This window comes from Heptranchias perlo, chromosome 27 (assembly GCF_035084215.1).
Source record: "Heptranchias perlo isolate sHepPer1 chromosome 27, sHepPer1.hap1, whole genome shotgun sequence".
In the NCBI taxonomy this organism is placed as follows: domain Eukaryota; kingdom Metazoa; phylum Chordata; class Chondrichthyes; order Hexanchiformes; family Hexanchidae; genus Heptranchias; species Heptranchias perlo.
Window position 1 is genome coordinate 28,647,846 of NC_090351.1, and position 16,359 is coordinate 28,664,204.

Genomic DNA, 16,359 nt, shown 5'->3' on the forward strand with positions numbered 1-16,359 from the left:
GGGAAGAAAGATAAACAAAAATACGGATCAGGACTAAGGTCTCTGTGGAACTATTATTAAACAAAGGGATTTTCTGCTCTGATAATTAGCATGGGTCACCAAATGGCAAAGCCTCAACCGGAATTAGTTAGATCCTGACCTTAACTTTATGCTAAAGAAAATTTCAAATACAAGATTATACGTGTCAAGACAGTAAAATTGATTTAGAACGGAGCAAAATGGGCGACACAATCGGAAGGCGCGCCCAAAGGCGCCTTTACCAGTGTGACCAAATTCTACTGTGATTCCATCCCGCAGATTTTCATTAGTGTTAGATATTAATCACTCCACCTTCACTGCACAACAGCAGTACCACTTTGCTGATTCCAGAATGAGTGTAAGGATTGTTCTTACGATAGCTTCAGACAGCTGCACAGTGGAGTGTGGTCATGCTCCACCAGGTGGCAATTGGATCTGGTGTATAGGTTTTCTACAATTTCAAGGTGAATGGAACATGAGACAGGGACACCTGAGCTGCTGTTCTACAATCCTGAGTTTATTACTGCAGCCGGCTGAATCACACAATATTTACAGGAGGCATGTCCACATTTTCTTGTGCGCAGGATTCCAGAAGGGACCAGCCCTGCAGCCATATTTTCTTTATGTCTTTTATGGAAACGTGTTGAAAATGTTCATTCTCCCACAGGCATGGCCTGGTAAAACCGTAGAATCAGATACCATTTTCCTTTGATATGTCTGTTTAGGTGAAAAGAAGTATGAGAGGATAGAATTTCTTTTCAGTATTGGTGGCAGAAATGTTGGGGATTTGTCAAAGCAACTGGTTAAATGGTTAATGGTTACACTATTCTGACTTTTGTCCTCTATTGTGTTGGCAATGATGGTCCTTAGCTGAGGTGTAGCCACCTGAAAATGATCAGAAATAATTTTTACAAAATTTACAAATTCACAAAAACAAATCTGAAATCTCACAAAAGTTCTATTTTTCATCATGTGACATCTGGCTTCTTGTGACAGGAAACATTCGCTGTATTTTTTTAGCCAATTTTTTCCTCCACCAATTTTCTCCCTGCTTCCTCTTCTTAAGAAGCTGTTGACTCGCTTGCTGAGGTATGGTTCACCTTCCAGTAGCTCACCCATAAAGTGACAATTATTCATGTGAGTGAATAGGCAGTGAATGTTGCCATGCTATTCCACATTTCCACCCAGCCCAATCCTGCCCTCACTTGATGCCCACACATGTGAACGTGGAGCAGGGATCATTGGATAGTGATCAGGAGTGATCAATCTGGCTGATTTTCCCCTTCCTAATTCAGGAATGCTGAGGCCCATTGTAGCACCACTACTGCTTCCCTGGTTGAGATTAGTTAACTAAGGACTGACATGGGATGGAACTGTACCTTCATAGTCTGTACAGCTCAGCAACTCACTTGATATACTTGGTGAACTATCGGGGGAGAAATCTCGAATCAAAATAATGAATGGTACTAAAACACGCCTTTAATAATATTCAGTAAATACTCCTCTGTAATGGATTCTTTTTTATATCTATGGTAATTGGTAAATTTTTAGTTTTGAAATACCAGTGTAAGTAATACAAATATTGATCAATGTTACTCTTCCTATGACCTTTTGTAGATTATCAAGTTTATATCCAATCTGTATTTCAACAATAATTTATTAGCGGAAACCATATGAAATTATTTACATTAGAGAACAATGGCGTAGTCATCTGTGTCAAAGGCTGCAGAAAGGTGGAGGAGGACAAGGAGGGATAATACACAAGAGTCACAGAGAATGTCATTTATGACTTTGGTTAGGGTTCTTTTATCTTTCAAAGATGATGATTAAAGAACTTTTTAAATAAACTAGTGATGTTATATATACCAAATAGACTTTAAGAAATAAAATTAACAATGGCAATGAAGAATTATGAGAAATATTCTTAAAATAGATATGGAAAGAGCAGGCTATGTATTTCACCTAAATGTAGATGACCAATATATTTTAGGTACTTTAAAAATTTCAGATCACAATCCAATTTCTGTATTGCCCTCCACAACCTACTACTATTTCCCATGCAGTAAATACCTGCTACTCCATACTGTATAACTTTTCATTACAGTGTTCCTTCTATTATAAATTTATGGGATTGCGGCCCTAAGTTTTTCGTTTTATATTCCATGTGCTGTAATACACCATAGAACTTAACACTCATAAAGCTCATGCTCTTAATGACCACATTATAATGAGGCAAGAGTATGATTGCATGCTTGGATAATGCATAGAAACCACAACACTTAATATCTTGCCATGGTACTTACAACACTTTAAATTATAAAGTATTACAACACATCTAACATATCATAATTAAGAGAGTAACATGTGTGAAATTAATAAATATTTGTTTCTATTCATCATTTATTTCATCAATGTGCTGAATTTTATTTAAAAGTAATTTCCTGTAAGTTATCTCATTTTACACCCGCATAGGCTTAAATCTGCCATTGCACAACTTCCAACTACCCTATGATATAACATCAATATGATTTGTAGTTATACCACTTACTTCAAGAATGTTTTTTAATGGATTTTGATGGAATGGAATGCAACAAATAAACCAGTTAGACTTGTTTCTGATGGGTCCATCAACACACACACCTCAAATAAAATGGTTATTCGAGCAAAAAAAACAATCAACATAGAAAAGGACTTTCCAGATCCTACAAGTGTGAGGTAGTGCATTTTGGTAGGAAGAATAAGGAGGCCATATACTGCTTGAATAATAAAAGTCTGAATAGGATAGAGGAGCAAAGAGATCCAGGGGTACAGATACACAAGTCACTAAAAGTAGCATCGCAGGTTAATAAGGCCATAACAAAGGAAAATCAAGCACTGGGATTCATTTCTAGAGGCATAGAATTGAAAAGCACAGAAATTATGTTAAACTTGTATAGAACCTTGGTTAGACTGCACAGTTCTGATCTCCATATTATAGAAAGGATATAGAGGCCTGGAGAGGGTGCAAAAAAGATTCACAAGGATGATACCAGAACAGAGAGGATATACTTATCAGGAAAGACTGAACAGGCTGGGGGTCTTTTCTCTAGAAAAGAGAAGGCTGAGGGGTGACCTGATAGAGGTCTTTAAGTTAATAAAAGGGTTTGATAGGATAGACATAGAGAAAATGTTTCCACTTGTGGGGGAGTCCATAACTAGATAATATAATATAAAATAGTCGCTAATAAATCCGATAGGTAATTCGGGAGAAACCGTTTTACCCAAAGAGTGGTAAGAATGTGGAACGTGCTACCGCAAGGAGTAGTTGAGGCAAATAGCATAGATAGATTTAAGGGGAAGCTAGACAAGCACATAAGGGAGAAAGGAATAGAAGGATATGCTCATGTGGAGCATAAGTGCCAGCATAGACCAGTGGGGCTGAATGGCCTGTTTCTGTGTTGTAGACTCGATGTAACTCAATATATCTCGCAAAGTTGTTGCAACACAAGAAACCTTGAAACTACACAATAAGTTGATGCCCGTTAAGGCATCTTCTCAGACTGGTCAGGCCAGCACATCCACAGACAATACAGATTTCAAATGGAAACTATTGAACTTATTTGTACAATATGGAACCACGATGTAATGTGGATTCAAAGTGATGGTTCCATTCCGCTTGTTGCAACAGGCGCATTTTGTTACCAACTCGTATCATGAACAGTTGGCATCAGTCTATAGCTATTATGCAAGCTATAGACTGAGACGTGCAAAGTGCAGCTTGCAAGATCTAACTTCTACTGCAGACTGCATCTCCTACTTTGTATGTTGGGAGAAAGTGAAATGCACTGTTTGTCATCAAATTTATTTACTCAGGTCAATTCAAAAGTTAAGTGGACATCTGCAAGAACGGGGCTGCATACGAACAGCAAGCTATAATAAGAGAGAATATAAAAGAGTAGTGGTAAACGGTTGTTTTTCAGATTGGAGGAAAGTATACAATGGCTCTTTTTTGATATATATTAATGACCTGGGCTTGGGTATAGAGGGTATAATTTGAAAGTTTGCAGATGACACGAAACTCGGAACTGTAGTAAACAATGTGAAGGATAGTAACAGACTTCAGGAGGACATAGACAGACTGGTGAAATGGGCTGACACTTGGCAGATGAAATTTAATGCAGAGAAGTGTGAAGTGATGCATTTTGGTAGGAAGAATGAGGAGTGGCAATATAAACTAAATGGTACAATTTTAAAGGGGGTGCAGGGACGGAGAGACCTGGGGGTGCACATACACAAATCTTTGAAGTGGGAGGACAGGTTGAGAAGGCTGTTAAAAAAGCATATGGGATCCTGGGCTTTATTAATAGAGTACAAAAGCAAGGAAGTTATGCTAAACCTTAAAAAACACTGGTTAGGCCTCAGCTGGGCACTACACTTTAGGAAGGATATCAAGGGCTTAGAGGGTGCAGAAGTGATTTACTAGAATGGTGCCAGGGATGAGGGACTTCAGTTATGTGGAGAGACTGGAGTAGCTGGGGTTGTTCTCCATAGAACAGAGGTTAATGGGAGATTTGATAGAGGTGTTCAAAACCATGAACGGTTTTGACAGAGTAAATAAGGAGAAACTGTTTCTAGTGGCAGAAGGGTCGGTAACCAGAGAACACAGATTTAAGGTGATCAGCAAAAGAGCCTGAGGTGACATGAGGGAACATTTTTTTAATGCAGGGAGTTGTAATGATCTGGAATGCACTGCCTGAAAGGGTGGTGGAAGCAGATTCAATAGTAACTTTCAAAGGAAAAAAATTACAGGGTGATGGGGAAAGAGCTGGGGAATGGGACTAAATGGATAGCTCTTTCAAAGAGTCAGCACAGGCACGATGGGCCGAATGGCTTCCTCCTGTGCTGTACCTACTATGATAAAAGTGGTGTAATTCCTCTTCCTGATCTGAAACACACATGATTCAGAAACACACATGATTCTAAGCATTTTACCTCTCTGGTTCTTCAAGTCATTGCTGAAGAGAAGTCAGGGTGCATTTCTAAGAACGCCTTATTTACAACATCAGTCCTTGCTGACTCACTACTTATCATCTCTCACATGGGCTGGAGCTAAGCACATAAGGGGTAATGCCATGATCCTGCACTCCCAATGGGGAGCACACCTCACAGGAAGTGCGAGGTGGAGAGTCCGGACTACAATTTTGTAAGCCTGTCTCTGACATGCTCCTACCAGCATGACTCCTAAGTAGGTATAAGTAAGTGCTCAACCTGTCCACCAGATGGCTCTGCTCTACGACATTATGGTTGGGGATATCAAAAGAAAAAAATAAAAATTTGCATTTATATAGCACTTTTCACGACCTCAGGATGTCCCAAAGTGCTTTACAGCCAATGAAGTATTTTTTTTAAGAGTAATCCCTGTTGTAATGTAGGAAACATGACAGCCAATTTGTGCACAGTGAGCTCCCACAAACAGCAATGCCATAATGACCAGATAATCTGTTTTAAGTGATGTTGGTTAAGAGATAAATATTAGGCAGGGCACGAGGATAACTCCCCTGCTCTTCTTCAAAATAGTGCCGTGGGATCTTTTACATACACCTGAGAGGGCAGACGGAGCCTCGGTTTAACATCTCATCCAAAAGATGGACCCTCCAACAATGCAGCACTCCCTCAGCACTGCACTGGAGTGTCAGCCTAGATTTTGTGCTCAAGTCTCTGGAATGGGGTTTGAATCCACGACCTTCTCAGAGGTGACAGTGCTACCAACTGAGCCACAGCTGACAGGGGATGAAAGCTCATGCATTTGTATATCATTTCTTAATCTGCTATTTTAGCAGAATCATTAGACCATTTAAAATAATTGGTAGAAGATACCTGCGATAAAATAGCGGGCAAAGTGTTCTTCTGCTAATATCGACAATAGTAATTTCTAGCCTCGTATCTAAGCTAGTTGTTACCTGCTCCCACATAGCAATTCACCTCGTTACGCTAAGGGCATTTCTGGTACAGGGAAGTCCAGTTCCACATTGAAACATGGCTATTGACTTCAATGATCCAAACACATACATCAGCAGAAGTACAATACAATAAAGCTCACCTTGCCATACAATCTATGATGAAGTGTACGTCTGGTTATTTGGATCATTCTACGGGGAGGTTGATTACATAGACAAGAGAAGGTTTGATATATCCTTTTAGTCTGGAAAACCCTGCAAAAAATGATGATAGATGGATGAGCAGGACTCCGAATTGATCCAGACCCACACAACTTTGATATCCATGGTACATAAGGTTAGATTCAACGTGGTCTTTGTGACTTCCTGATTCCAAGCAGCATTTGATAAAGTCATTCTGTCGGATCCTCGTACACGATTACGACAGAATGTCCAGCACTCTCGCTTTTTTCAATTGCCCATTTACACTACAAGTTTAGCAATGGTGTAACGCATGTTTGGCTTCACACTGATGCTAAATTTATGCAATCTACGTGAGGTGATAGAACCCGTCCTGACTCCAGGGTGAAACAGTGAGAATTCCTCCTGCCTCCCTAACTGCAAATTCAGGCTGCAGTTGCACTATAACCGTTTAATTTTACACCGATTCACATGTAATCACCACACTCCAAAATGACAACGCAGCCTACAGCGAAGCAGTAATGTTTTCTTATAATTCCTGAAATTTCTGCTAATAACTTTTTTGTTATATAACCAAACCAATTTTTGCTGTGAGTTTGTTTACTAGTTGTCACGTCCTACTGGTACTTTGATATTTCCTGCAGAGCAATGTCTAAAAGCAACTGTGGTATATCTAAAGTGAGCTTAATGAAGAAAGTTGTCGAGTTGCAATACATTAACGGAATCTGGGAGTTCAGAGAACTTTTGCAAAACATTGAAATTTCACGTTCGACACTGATAGTGTTTGTGGTGAACCCATCTTTATAATCCGCTCTAAATTTCACTCCAATCTATGTGCCAGTATAGAGTGTATTTCCAATGTTTTCTGGGTTTATCTCACTACGTACTCAAACTCACCTCTATGTCATTACTTAATGTACTGGCATTTTTTGTATAAAACAATAAATTAAGAATTTGTGAAAACCGATAGCTTCTTGGAGCCTAACTGCAGCCCCTGAATCCCCCGGGAATTGATCTCCAGCTGCTCGCGTTGGGAGGAGAATGTTGCGAAGTTGCGGTCATACCAATGGGCTTTCCCTGGAGATTCCGTTCAATGACGCTCCTGGTCATCAGTCAGACCCCGACCGTCAGTTCCAAACGTGCGGCTGCCTTGTAAACTTGCCATGCGCTCTCGGCCAGTAAAAAAATATATTTAGCGACGTTGAAGCTCAAACGGACATTTGTTTATGGAGGGGGAAAAATCAAAAATTGCTGGGTTTGCTGATTGCAGTTAGCACATGTGGGAGAGTCTGGTTTATGAAGTCAACATGACGTGAGCAAATGTGCCCACCTGGCTGCAACAAGTGGCGATTTTCCCCATGGCTCATTTCAAAATACATATAAGAAAAAGAATAAAAGTCGCAGGATAATAAAACCTGAAGTACACGAGTGGGACTGGACAGCTGCACCAGGTAAATCGATCTGATAGGCAATTATTTAAATGTCATGATTTATATTGAGTGCATATTGAGAATTTGGGCAGGGCAGGGCAGTCAGCACGCAGATTTCTATCAACACGATCTCCTAATTTCCTTTAAAAAGAATGGAAGGAAAATCATAGGAATCACAGGAACCCTGAATCAGGTGCTTTGACTGTTGTGCCATCAAATGCTTCAATACACTGAGACACAAGGAAGTACTTACTGGAAAACTGCTGTGAACCAGTACAGCGGGTTTCATGAAATGTTCCTAATATGGACTCTCCTTGTATGAAGTTCTGAGTCAGTGCTTTAAATCCTATATATTTCCCTAAATGAATAGACACTTCTTAAAATGTTCATTTTGATTTTTTTTGCTCAAATATGCACACAGTAGATTTTGCATCGGCGAGACAGCGACAAATGTAACATTTTCTTTGCAGACTAAAGGTAAACAGAAATGTTTTGGGTCATCAAATGCTTCAATACACTGAGACACAAGGAAGTACTTATTGGAAAACTGCTGTGAACCAGTACAGCGGGTTCCATGAAATGTAATTCACGAGACTGCACACACTAATCTTCTATATCTGTTTACTGTTGGCGTGAGCTCATTCATTATCTGGATTTTGGCATCACACGTCGAACAGAGTTTTCCACTGTGGCTCTTAAAATAACTATAGAATAGAAACTGGTGACTGTGCCGGTACTGTTTCAGGGTATGAACAGTTTGGCTACTATGTATCATTGTAAACAATTTTACAACACCAAGTTATAGTCCAGCAATTTTATTTTAAATTCACAAGCTTTCGGAGGCTACCTCCTTCCTCAGGTGAACGATGTGGAAATGAAATCCTCGAAATGAAGTCGCATTTATAAATCACAGAACAATTGTTCTGTGATTTATAAATGCGACTTCATTTCGAGGATTTCATTTCCACATCGTTCACCTGAGGAAGGAGGTAGCCTCCGAAAGCTTGTGAATTTAAAATAAAATTGCTGGACTATAACTTGGTGTTGTAAAATTGTTTACAATTGTCAACCCCAGTCCATCACCGGCATCTCCACATCATGACTACTATGTATCAGGGAACGGTCAATTGATTTATGTGTGAGGCAGAAAGGGTAAAATCTAGGACAGCAATTACAAAGTAAAGATAACCTGTTTTTCATGACGATTTCTAATCACAGTGCCCCACCTTTTAACAACAAAAACTTGCATTTCTATAACGCCTTTAATGCAGTGAAACGTCCCAAGGCGCTTGGAATTTCAACGCAGGTAAGTGTGAGGTCATCAATTTTGGACCAGAAAAAGGATAGATCCAGTAGTTTTAAATGGTGAAAAGGTAGGAACAGTGGAGGTCACAAGAGATTTAGGGCTCCACGTACACAGATCACTAAAAGTAATCAAAAAGACTAATGGAATATTAGCCTTTATATCTAGAGGGCTAGAATATAAAGAGGAAAAGATTTTGCTACAACTATACAAAGCCCTGGTTAGACCACATCTGGAGTACTGTGCACAATTCCGGGCACCGTACCTTAGAAAGGATATATTGGCCTTGGAAGGAGTGCAGCGCAGATTCACCAGAATATTACAAGGACTCCAAGGGTTAAATTATGAGGCGATTACATAAACTAGGCTTGTATTCCCTAGAATATAGAAGGTTAATGTCACCTCACCCTGACATGTCTAAACTTTTTTCACAACAGCAATGAGAGAACAAAGTACCTTGGTTGTATTACACAAGTACCAGTCGAACAATGAATGGATTATGGAGGTACATGGGATCCTTTGTTGGGTCAGGGCTTGGATTTGCTGAAATGCACAACAGTTCATGGTGTCAAACCTTGATGTCAGCCGTGGCTCAGTGGTAGCTGTCTCGCTCCTGAGAGGAGGCCGTTCAGCCCATTGTGCCTGTGCCGGCTCTTTGAAAGAGCTATCTAATTAGTCCCACTCTCCTGCTCCTTTGCCATAGCCCTGTAAATTTTTTCCCTTCAAGTATTTATCCAATTCCCTTTTGAAAGTTATTATGGAATCTGCTTCCACAACCCTTTCAGGCAGTGCATTCCAGATCATTACAACTCCCTGCGTAGACAAATGTTTCCTCATGTCGCCTCTGGCTCTTGCCGATCACCTTAAATCTGTGTCCTCTGGTTACCGACCCTTCTGCCACTGGAAACAGTTTCTCCTTATTTACTCTATCAAAACCATTTATGATTTTGAACACCTCTATCAAATCTCCTCATACAACATACAAGCTATTGTATCATGACAGGCAGATTCTAAAAACACCTCAAGACTGTCACTAACACATTCCCTTCTTTCTTGCAGGAGAAGGTCACGCACAATACGGGGCAAGAGGCTGCGACCAGGTGAGGACGAGCCTGTCTGTACACACATTCCCCTCTGAAAACCAATTTGCTGGCCATTCACAGGCAGGAGGTGAATCATGGCCATGGTGAGTGGCAATGCTGAAGGAGATGTCACACAGGTTTTCTTCATACCTCATCTTTTTCTCTTCTTACTTCTATCTCACCCTGCTTTCAGCAGCCACTCAGCTCACTCTGCTGTCCCTTCATATGAAAAGTTAACCCTTGTCCCTCTTTTTCATTTCAGATGCTGAAAATGTCAACATCCCCATGCTACTTCAGGAGCTCGAGGCCAGCTTTCCCGAAGATGCAGCGTCACTCGATCTGACTCTAACAATCACCAGCTTAGACATTGGCACCACGCACACTTTAGAGGGTAGATTAGAGGAGGGATCTTCACATGGTGAATCACCAGCCACAATGTGCAGGAACTAGGGCAGGGGATAGGACACCACTGGTGCCAGTTTGCTGGAGGAAGAGATCATAGACTAGCTTTGCTGTAGACGACCCAGCTGCTGACTTTGAGGGCCCAGGATACCAAAGCAGGCTGATGGGAAAACACCTGGAAATTCTAGGTGCACTGGGCGGCCTGCCAGCGAGCTTGCATGCAATAGCTTAAAGCATGCAGGAATCCAGCTCCAACTTGTGTTGGGGCTTTGCGCAGAGCAGGGAGACCATTCTATCTAACATGGAGTGAGTGGTTGCACAAAGGTGATTCTTAATTATTTCTATTAAATATGATTCAAAGATAGAATTAAGTTCTAGGATTACATTTTTTTTTCTGGGTTTGGTGTTAATATTTGTAGTGATGTGGATCTTTAGACACCCACTTTATACTTGTAAAATGGGCGCTATGTGATCGAATTTCTAGGCCAAGGTGCTGTCACCACAAGGAGGGAGAAACTTGTAATGCTTAGAGCTGCTTTTCAGTGCAGTATCAACATGGCATGAAAGTCATCAAGCAGATAGCTGAGGGAGATTTAGGGTTCTTCTCCATCCCTCCCACCACCTGCGTTATAAGAATGAAATTTCTAACCCTTATTCAGTTATATGAAAAGAAGAAAAAAAATCAATAAACCATTTACTTCCTTCAAAAATTGATTGCAATGTATTTATTTATTGTATTTATACAGAAGGCTTACAATTAACACATGCTCACAATGAGTCAACATCAACAAACTATAGAGTTTTAATAGCACCACTTTGATGAGATGAGTCCCAAATAATAAAAATTGTTTCTGTAGTGTCCCCAATTTGTAGTAAGGAGCTTTCATTATACATTACTTATGAGAACAGTTATAGGGACATGCTCAGTCTTGCACTGAAGTGGTTGTTTCCACTTGTGAAGAGTGGTCAAAGGCCAACTATCCCCAGAAGATTTGAAAGGTTCCTTGCAATCCAATGAAATGTTATGATTAGTTGACGATTAGGCGATGATTAAGTAGAAACTAGCGGTTGTCAGGATTGAACTGTGCAACAAAATGGTTCCCATGGAAATGAAATGTTGAGACTACAAGTCAGAGTATTTAATCAAAGCATAAAATGCCAGACAGATTTAAGTTATGAATAACATTACATGGCATTTTAGGAATTAAAAATTAAATTTTCTATTCTACATGCAGTAGATATGCAGGGACAAATTTTCCCATTGCACAATTTTCCTATGCAGGTTTGCATTTTTCCTGTTGATTTTCATAAGATTATTTGTGCAATCATACTTCTTCCTCCACCTTTTTACATGTTGATGGACTTTTGCATTTATCAAGGTAAGGAATTTCCTCAGATAGGAATGGAACACTTATCCACTTTTGGCAACAAGCTCCCCCAGATTAGGCATTTTGACAAGTTAGCTGAAGGGTAAGAATGGTTTCTAAGTTTACCGAACAAAGTATCTCAATTCCAGCCAAATACACCACCACCATGACATAATTTTGAATTTAATTCAGTTCCCACATCAACCATCCTTGTGGTCTCAAATTCTACCATTATGCTTACCTTATGGCAGAATATTGGCATCTAATATTAACATTCTGTTGATGCAGCTCCAATAGTTACAGCATTGCTATAGTTGTATTGAAATACTTATAGCTCAAATTTTTGTATCACCATTGTGCATAATACTGAATTGTCATTATATCTCACATCATGTACATGTACATGGAACAGTGATAGCCTGAGATTTGGCAGAAATTGGAGCAGATAGATGCATGGCCAGTATTACGAGGTGCACACAGATAATACTTACCTAACAGCACATTGGCACAGTTGACCTGAGGATTCTGAGTACGTACCATTGGCATATACCAGCATCAATGCACATCATGACAGGGAATGATACATTGTCAGTTTCTCTAATTTGACTGGAATTTGCATAACATGAATCCACCACAAGATTATCATATTGTGGAGATTTCCCAAATTTCCATTATGATGAAAAGTGGTACATATTTACAATTACAGTGATCCATAATCTGTACCAAAATCAGTAAAACAGGTACAAAAACAGAAAATGCTGTAAACGCTCAGCAAGTCAGGCAGCGTCTATAAAGAAAGGAAAGTGTTAATGTGTGTGTCTTTTATTTCTCTAATTTCTCTTATTATGCCTCCTTTGGACTTGCAATATTATCACTTCTGTCGGTTAACTATTCCTGTCCTCCACCTAATCATTTTACAGCTCATTCTTTTTCTTTTCTTGTATAAGTTTGTTTTTCTTTCCCCCACCCTTTTCACTCACTCTTTTCATTCTTATAAACTGTTCATCTGTAATATCTTCTACTTCTGATGATGGGTTATGCCTGAAATGTTAACACTTTCCTTTCTTTACAGATGCTGTCTGACTTGCTGAGTGTTTTCAGCACTTTCTGTTCCTTTTGCTTCAGATTTTCAGCATCTGCAGTATTTTATTTTTTGTTTACAGTGAAACAAAAATGAGATTGTCAAGTTATCACCAATTTGTGCTAAACTGTGGGAAATTTTGACCTTTAGACTAAAGTCCACTAGGAACTTGGTTGAGTCTTCCCCTTACAGTTGATAAAGTAAGATATGCCTGATTTTCAATCCAGTGATACATTCCTGTGCATAGATAAACTGAAAGTACTAATTAAAATGCATAAATGGGTCAAGTTAACTGCATGTGCTTGATATTTCTCAGACTGTTGATATTATGTGGTTACAATTTAGACATTGAGAACATACCTTTAAACTGTGTAGCGACGATTTGCATGAATATATGAAATAGTAAACATTTTTGGCAACAAGAGAGCCCATTTTGTCATGATGTGTAGCTAGACCCAGAGAGAAAAAAACTGCACAGAACTTGCAAATAGGTAGCGTGAGTAATGTAAACCAGGCTGAACTATAGGTATGCAGGGAAGTACATCAAAGTGTGTTAACGCCCCAATTATATAATTACAATTTCAAAGATGAAATTGTCCTCATAATAAATGACTAGCTGAGGCCACTAGGTGTTCCCTGAGTGCTACTTTCATGCATCAAATGTACTTGTTCTGGAGCATGAGTGGTTAGAAAATGCACTCCAGACACAGAAATATCACGACAAAATGTTTATTCCACATCAATTAAACAGACCAATGTATCATATGACTTCTGCTTTTTAAAAATTTGTTCTCAGGATATGGGCGACGCAGGAAAGGCAGTGATTATTGCGTATCCCGTCGTACAGCTGGGTGGGACTGCCCTCACCTGGTTCCCTTCTTATCTATACAGTCATAGCGAGAGAATCACCTGCAATGGCTTCTCTTCCCGCTCTTGCAACGTTACCTTTGGAGACCCCCAAGGATCTATCCTTGGTCTCCTCCTATTTCTCATCTGCGTGCTGCCCCTTGGCAACATTATCCAAAAACACAATGTCAGGTTCCACACGTACGCAGACGACTTACAGCTCTACCTCACCACCCACCCTCTTGACCCCTCCAAAGTCTCTGATTTGTCATACTGCTTGTGCGACATCCAGGACTGGATGAGCAGAAATTTCCTCCAACTAAATATTGGGTGGACTGAAGCCATTGCCTTCGGTCCCCGCCACAAACTCTGTTCCGTAGCCACCAACTCAATCCCTGGCCATTGTCTGAGGCTGAACCAGACAGTTTGCAACCCCGGCATCCTATTTGATCCTAAGATGAGCTTCCGACCACATATCCGTTCCATCACCAAGACCGCCTACTTCCACTTCCGTAACATTATCCGTCTCCGCCCCTGCCTCAGCTCACCTGCTGCTGAAACCCTCATCCATTCCTTGGTTACCTCTAGGCTTAGCTATTCCAATGCCCTCCTGGCCGGCCACCCATTTTCCACCCTCCACAAACTTGAGCAGATTCAAAACTCTGCTGCCCGTATCCTACCTCGCATTAAGTCCCATTCACCCATCACTCCTTTGCTCGCTGACCTACACTGGCTCCCAGTTCAGCAATGCCTCAATTTTAAAATTCTCATCCTTGTTTTCAAATCCCTATATGGCCTTACCCTTCCTCATCTCTAACCTCGTCCAGCTCTACAACCCTCCAACATCTCTGCACTCCTCCAATTTTTGCCTCTTGCGCATCCCCGATTTTAATCGCTCCATCCCTTCAGCTGCCTAGGCCCTAAGCTCTGAATTTCCCTCCCTAAACCTCTTCCCCTCTCTATCCCCTCCTTTAAGACACTCCTTAAAACCTACCTCTATGGCCTCACCTACCTCTATCCCCTCCTTTAAGACACTCCTTAAAACCTACCTCTATGGCCTCACCTGTCCTAATATCTCCTCATGTGGCTCAGTGAAAAATTTTGTTCGATAACGCTCCTGTGAAGTGCCTTGGGACATTTTACTATGTTAAAGGCGCTATATAAATGCAAGTTGTTGTGGTTGTTGTTGCTCTAATGTGGTGATGGTGCTGGTGGCCCTTCTTGAGCCACGGCAGTCATTGTGGTGATGGTGCTCCCACAATGGTGTTAGGTAGGAAATTCCAGGATATTGACCCAGCAACGATGAAGGAACGGCGGGCGATACGTGTCCAAGTCAGGATGGTATATGACTTGGAGGGTAGCTTGGGGTGTCAGTGTTCCCATGACATTTCTGTTATTGTCCTTCTCAATGGTAGGGGTTGCAGGGGAGGGAGGCGCTATTAAAGTTATCTTGGTGGGTTGCTGCAGTTCATCCTGCAGATTATACATACTGCAGCCACTGTAGGCCGGTGATGGAGGGAATGGATATCCAGTCTGGTGATCGTGGCGCCAGTCAAGAAAACTGCTCTGTCCTGGTGTTGAGATTCTTGATTTTGTTGTTATGTCTGCATCATCCACGTGAGTGATGAGTATTCCATCGCACTTCTGACTTGAGTCTTGTAGATGAAACGTCAGGTGAGCCACTCATCGCAGAATACTCAGCTTCTGCCCTGCTCTTGTAGCCACGGTGCTGCCGTGGCTGATCCAGTTAAGCTGCTGGTCAATGGTGATCCACAGGACATTTATGGTGGAGGACTTGGCGATGATGGTCAAGGGGAAATGGCTGGGTTTTTTCTTGTTCAAGATGATCATTACCTGGCATGTACGTGGCACAAATATTACTTGCCACTTGTCAGCCCAAGCCTGGATGTTATCCAGATCCTGCTATAGATTGGCATGGAGAAGCTGTGAATGGGGCTGAACACTGTAAAATCGTCAGCAAACAGCACCACTCCTGAAGAGGGAAGGTCCTTGGTGAAGTAGCTAATAGTGGTTGTGCCGGGGACATTTGCCTGAGTGATGTCCTGGTGCTGTGATGACTGCCTCCAAAAACCACAACCATCTTCTTTTGTGTCAAGTACAATTCCATCCACTGGAGGATTTTCTCTTTGATCCCCACCCGGACCTCAGTTTTTGCCAGCAGGGCTCCTTGGTACCAAACTTGGATCAAGTGATGCCTTAATGTCGAGGGCAGCTACTTTTACCTCTCCTCTGGCATTCAGCTCTTGCGTTCATGTCTAGGTCAAGGCTGTGATGATGCTTGGAGCTGAGTGCTTCTGACAGAATTCCAACTCAACATTGGTAAGCAGATGTTACTTGATGCTATTATTGATGACTCCTTCAATCACTTTACTGATGATTGGGAGGAGGCTGATAAGATGGTACTTGGTGGGTTAGATTTATCCTGTTGTAGGACATACCTGGGCAATCTTCCACATTGTCAGATAGATGCCAGTGTCATAACTATTCAGGAACAGCTTGGCTAAGGGAGTGGCTAGCTCTGGGGCACAGGTCTTCAGCACTATAGCCAGGATGTTGTTAAGGTCCATAGCCATTACTGAATCTTGTACATTCCGCCACTACTTGACGTCATGGGGAATAAACCAAATTGGCTGAATACTGACATCTGTGATGGAGGAAGCTGAGTATTATCATGACCTTTAGCTGAAGACACT

General features: G+C 41.1%; 1 long non-coding RNA gene across 1 annotated transcript; it reads right to left on the minus strand.

Moving 5' to 3' along the window:
* Positions 1–454: 454 nt before the first annotated feature.
* LOC137344717 (uncharacterized) lies at positions 455–7,415 on the minus strand. The gene is made up of 3 exons (XR_010968450.1): positions 7,199–7,415; positions 6,098–6,209; positions 455–903 (listed from the first exon to the last, which is right to left on the minus strand). It is a non-coding gene; the product is annotated as an uncharacterized lncRNA (long non-coding RNA).
* Positions 7,416–16,359: the final 8,944 nt, after the last annotated feature.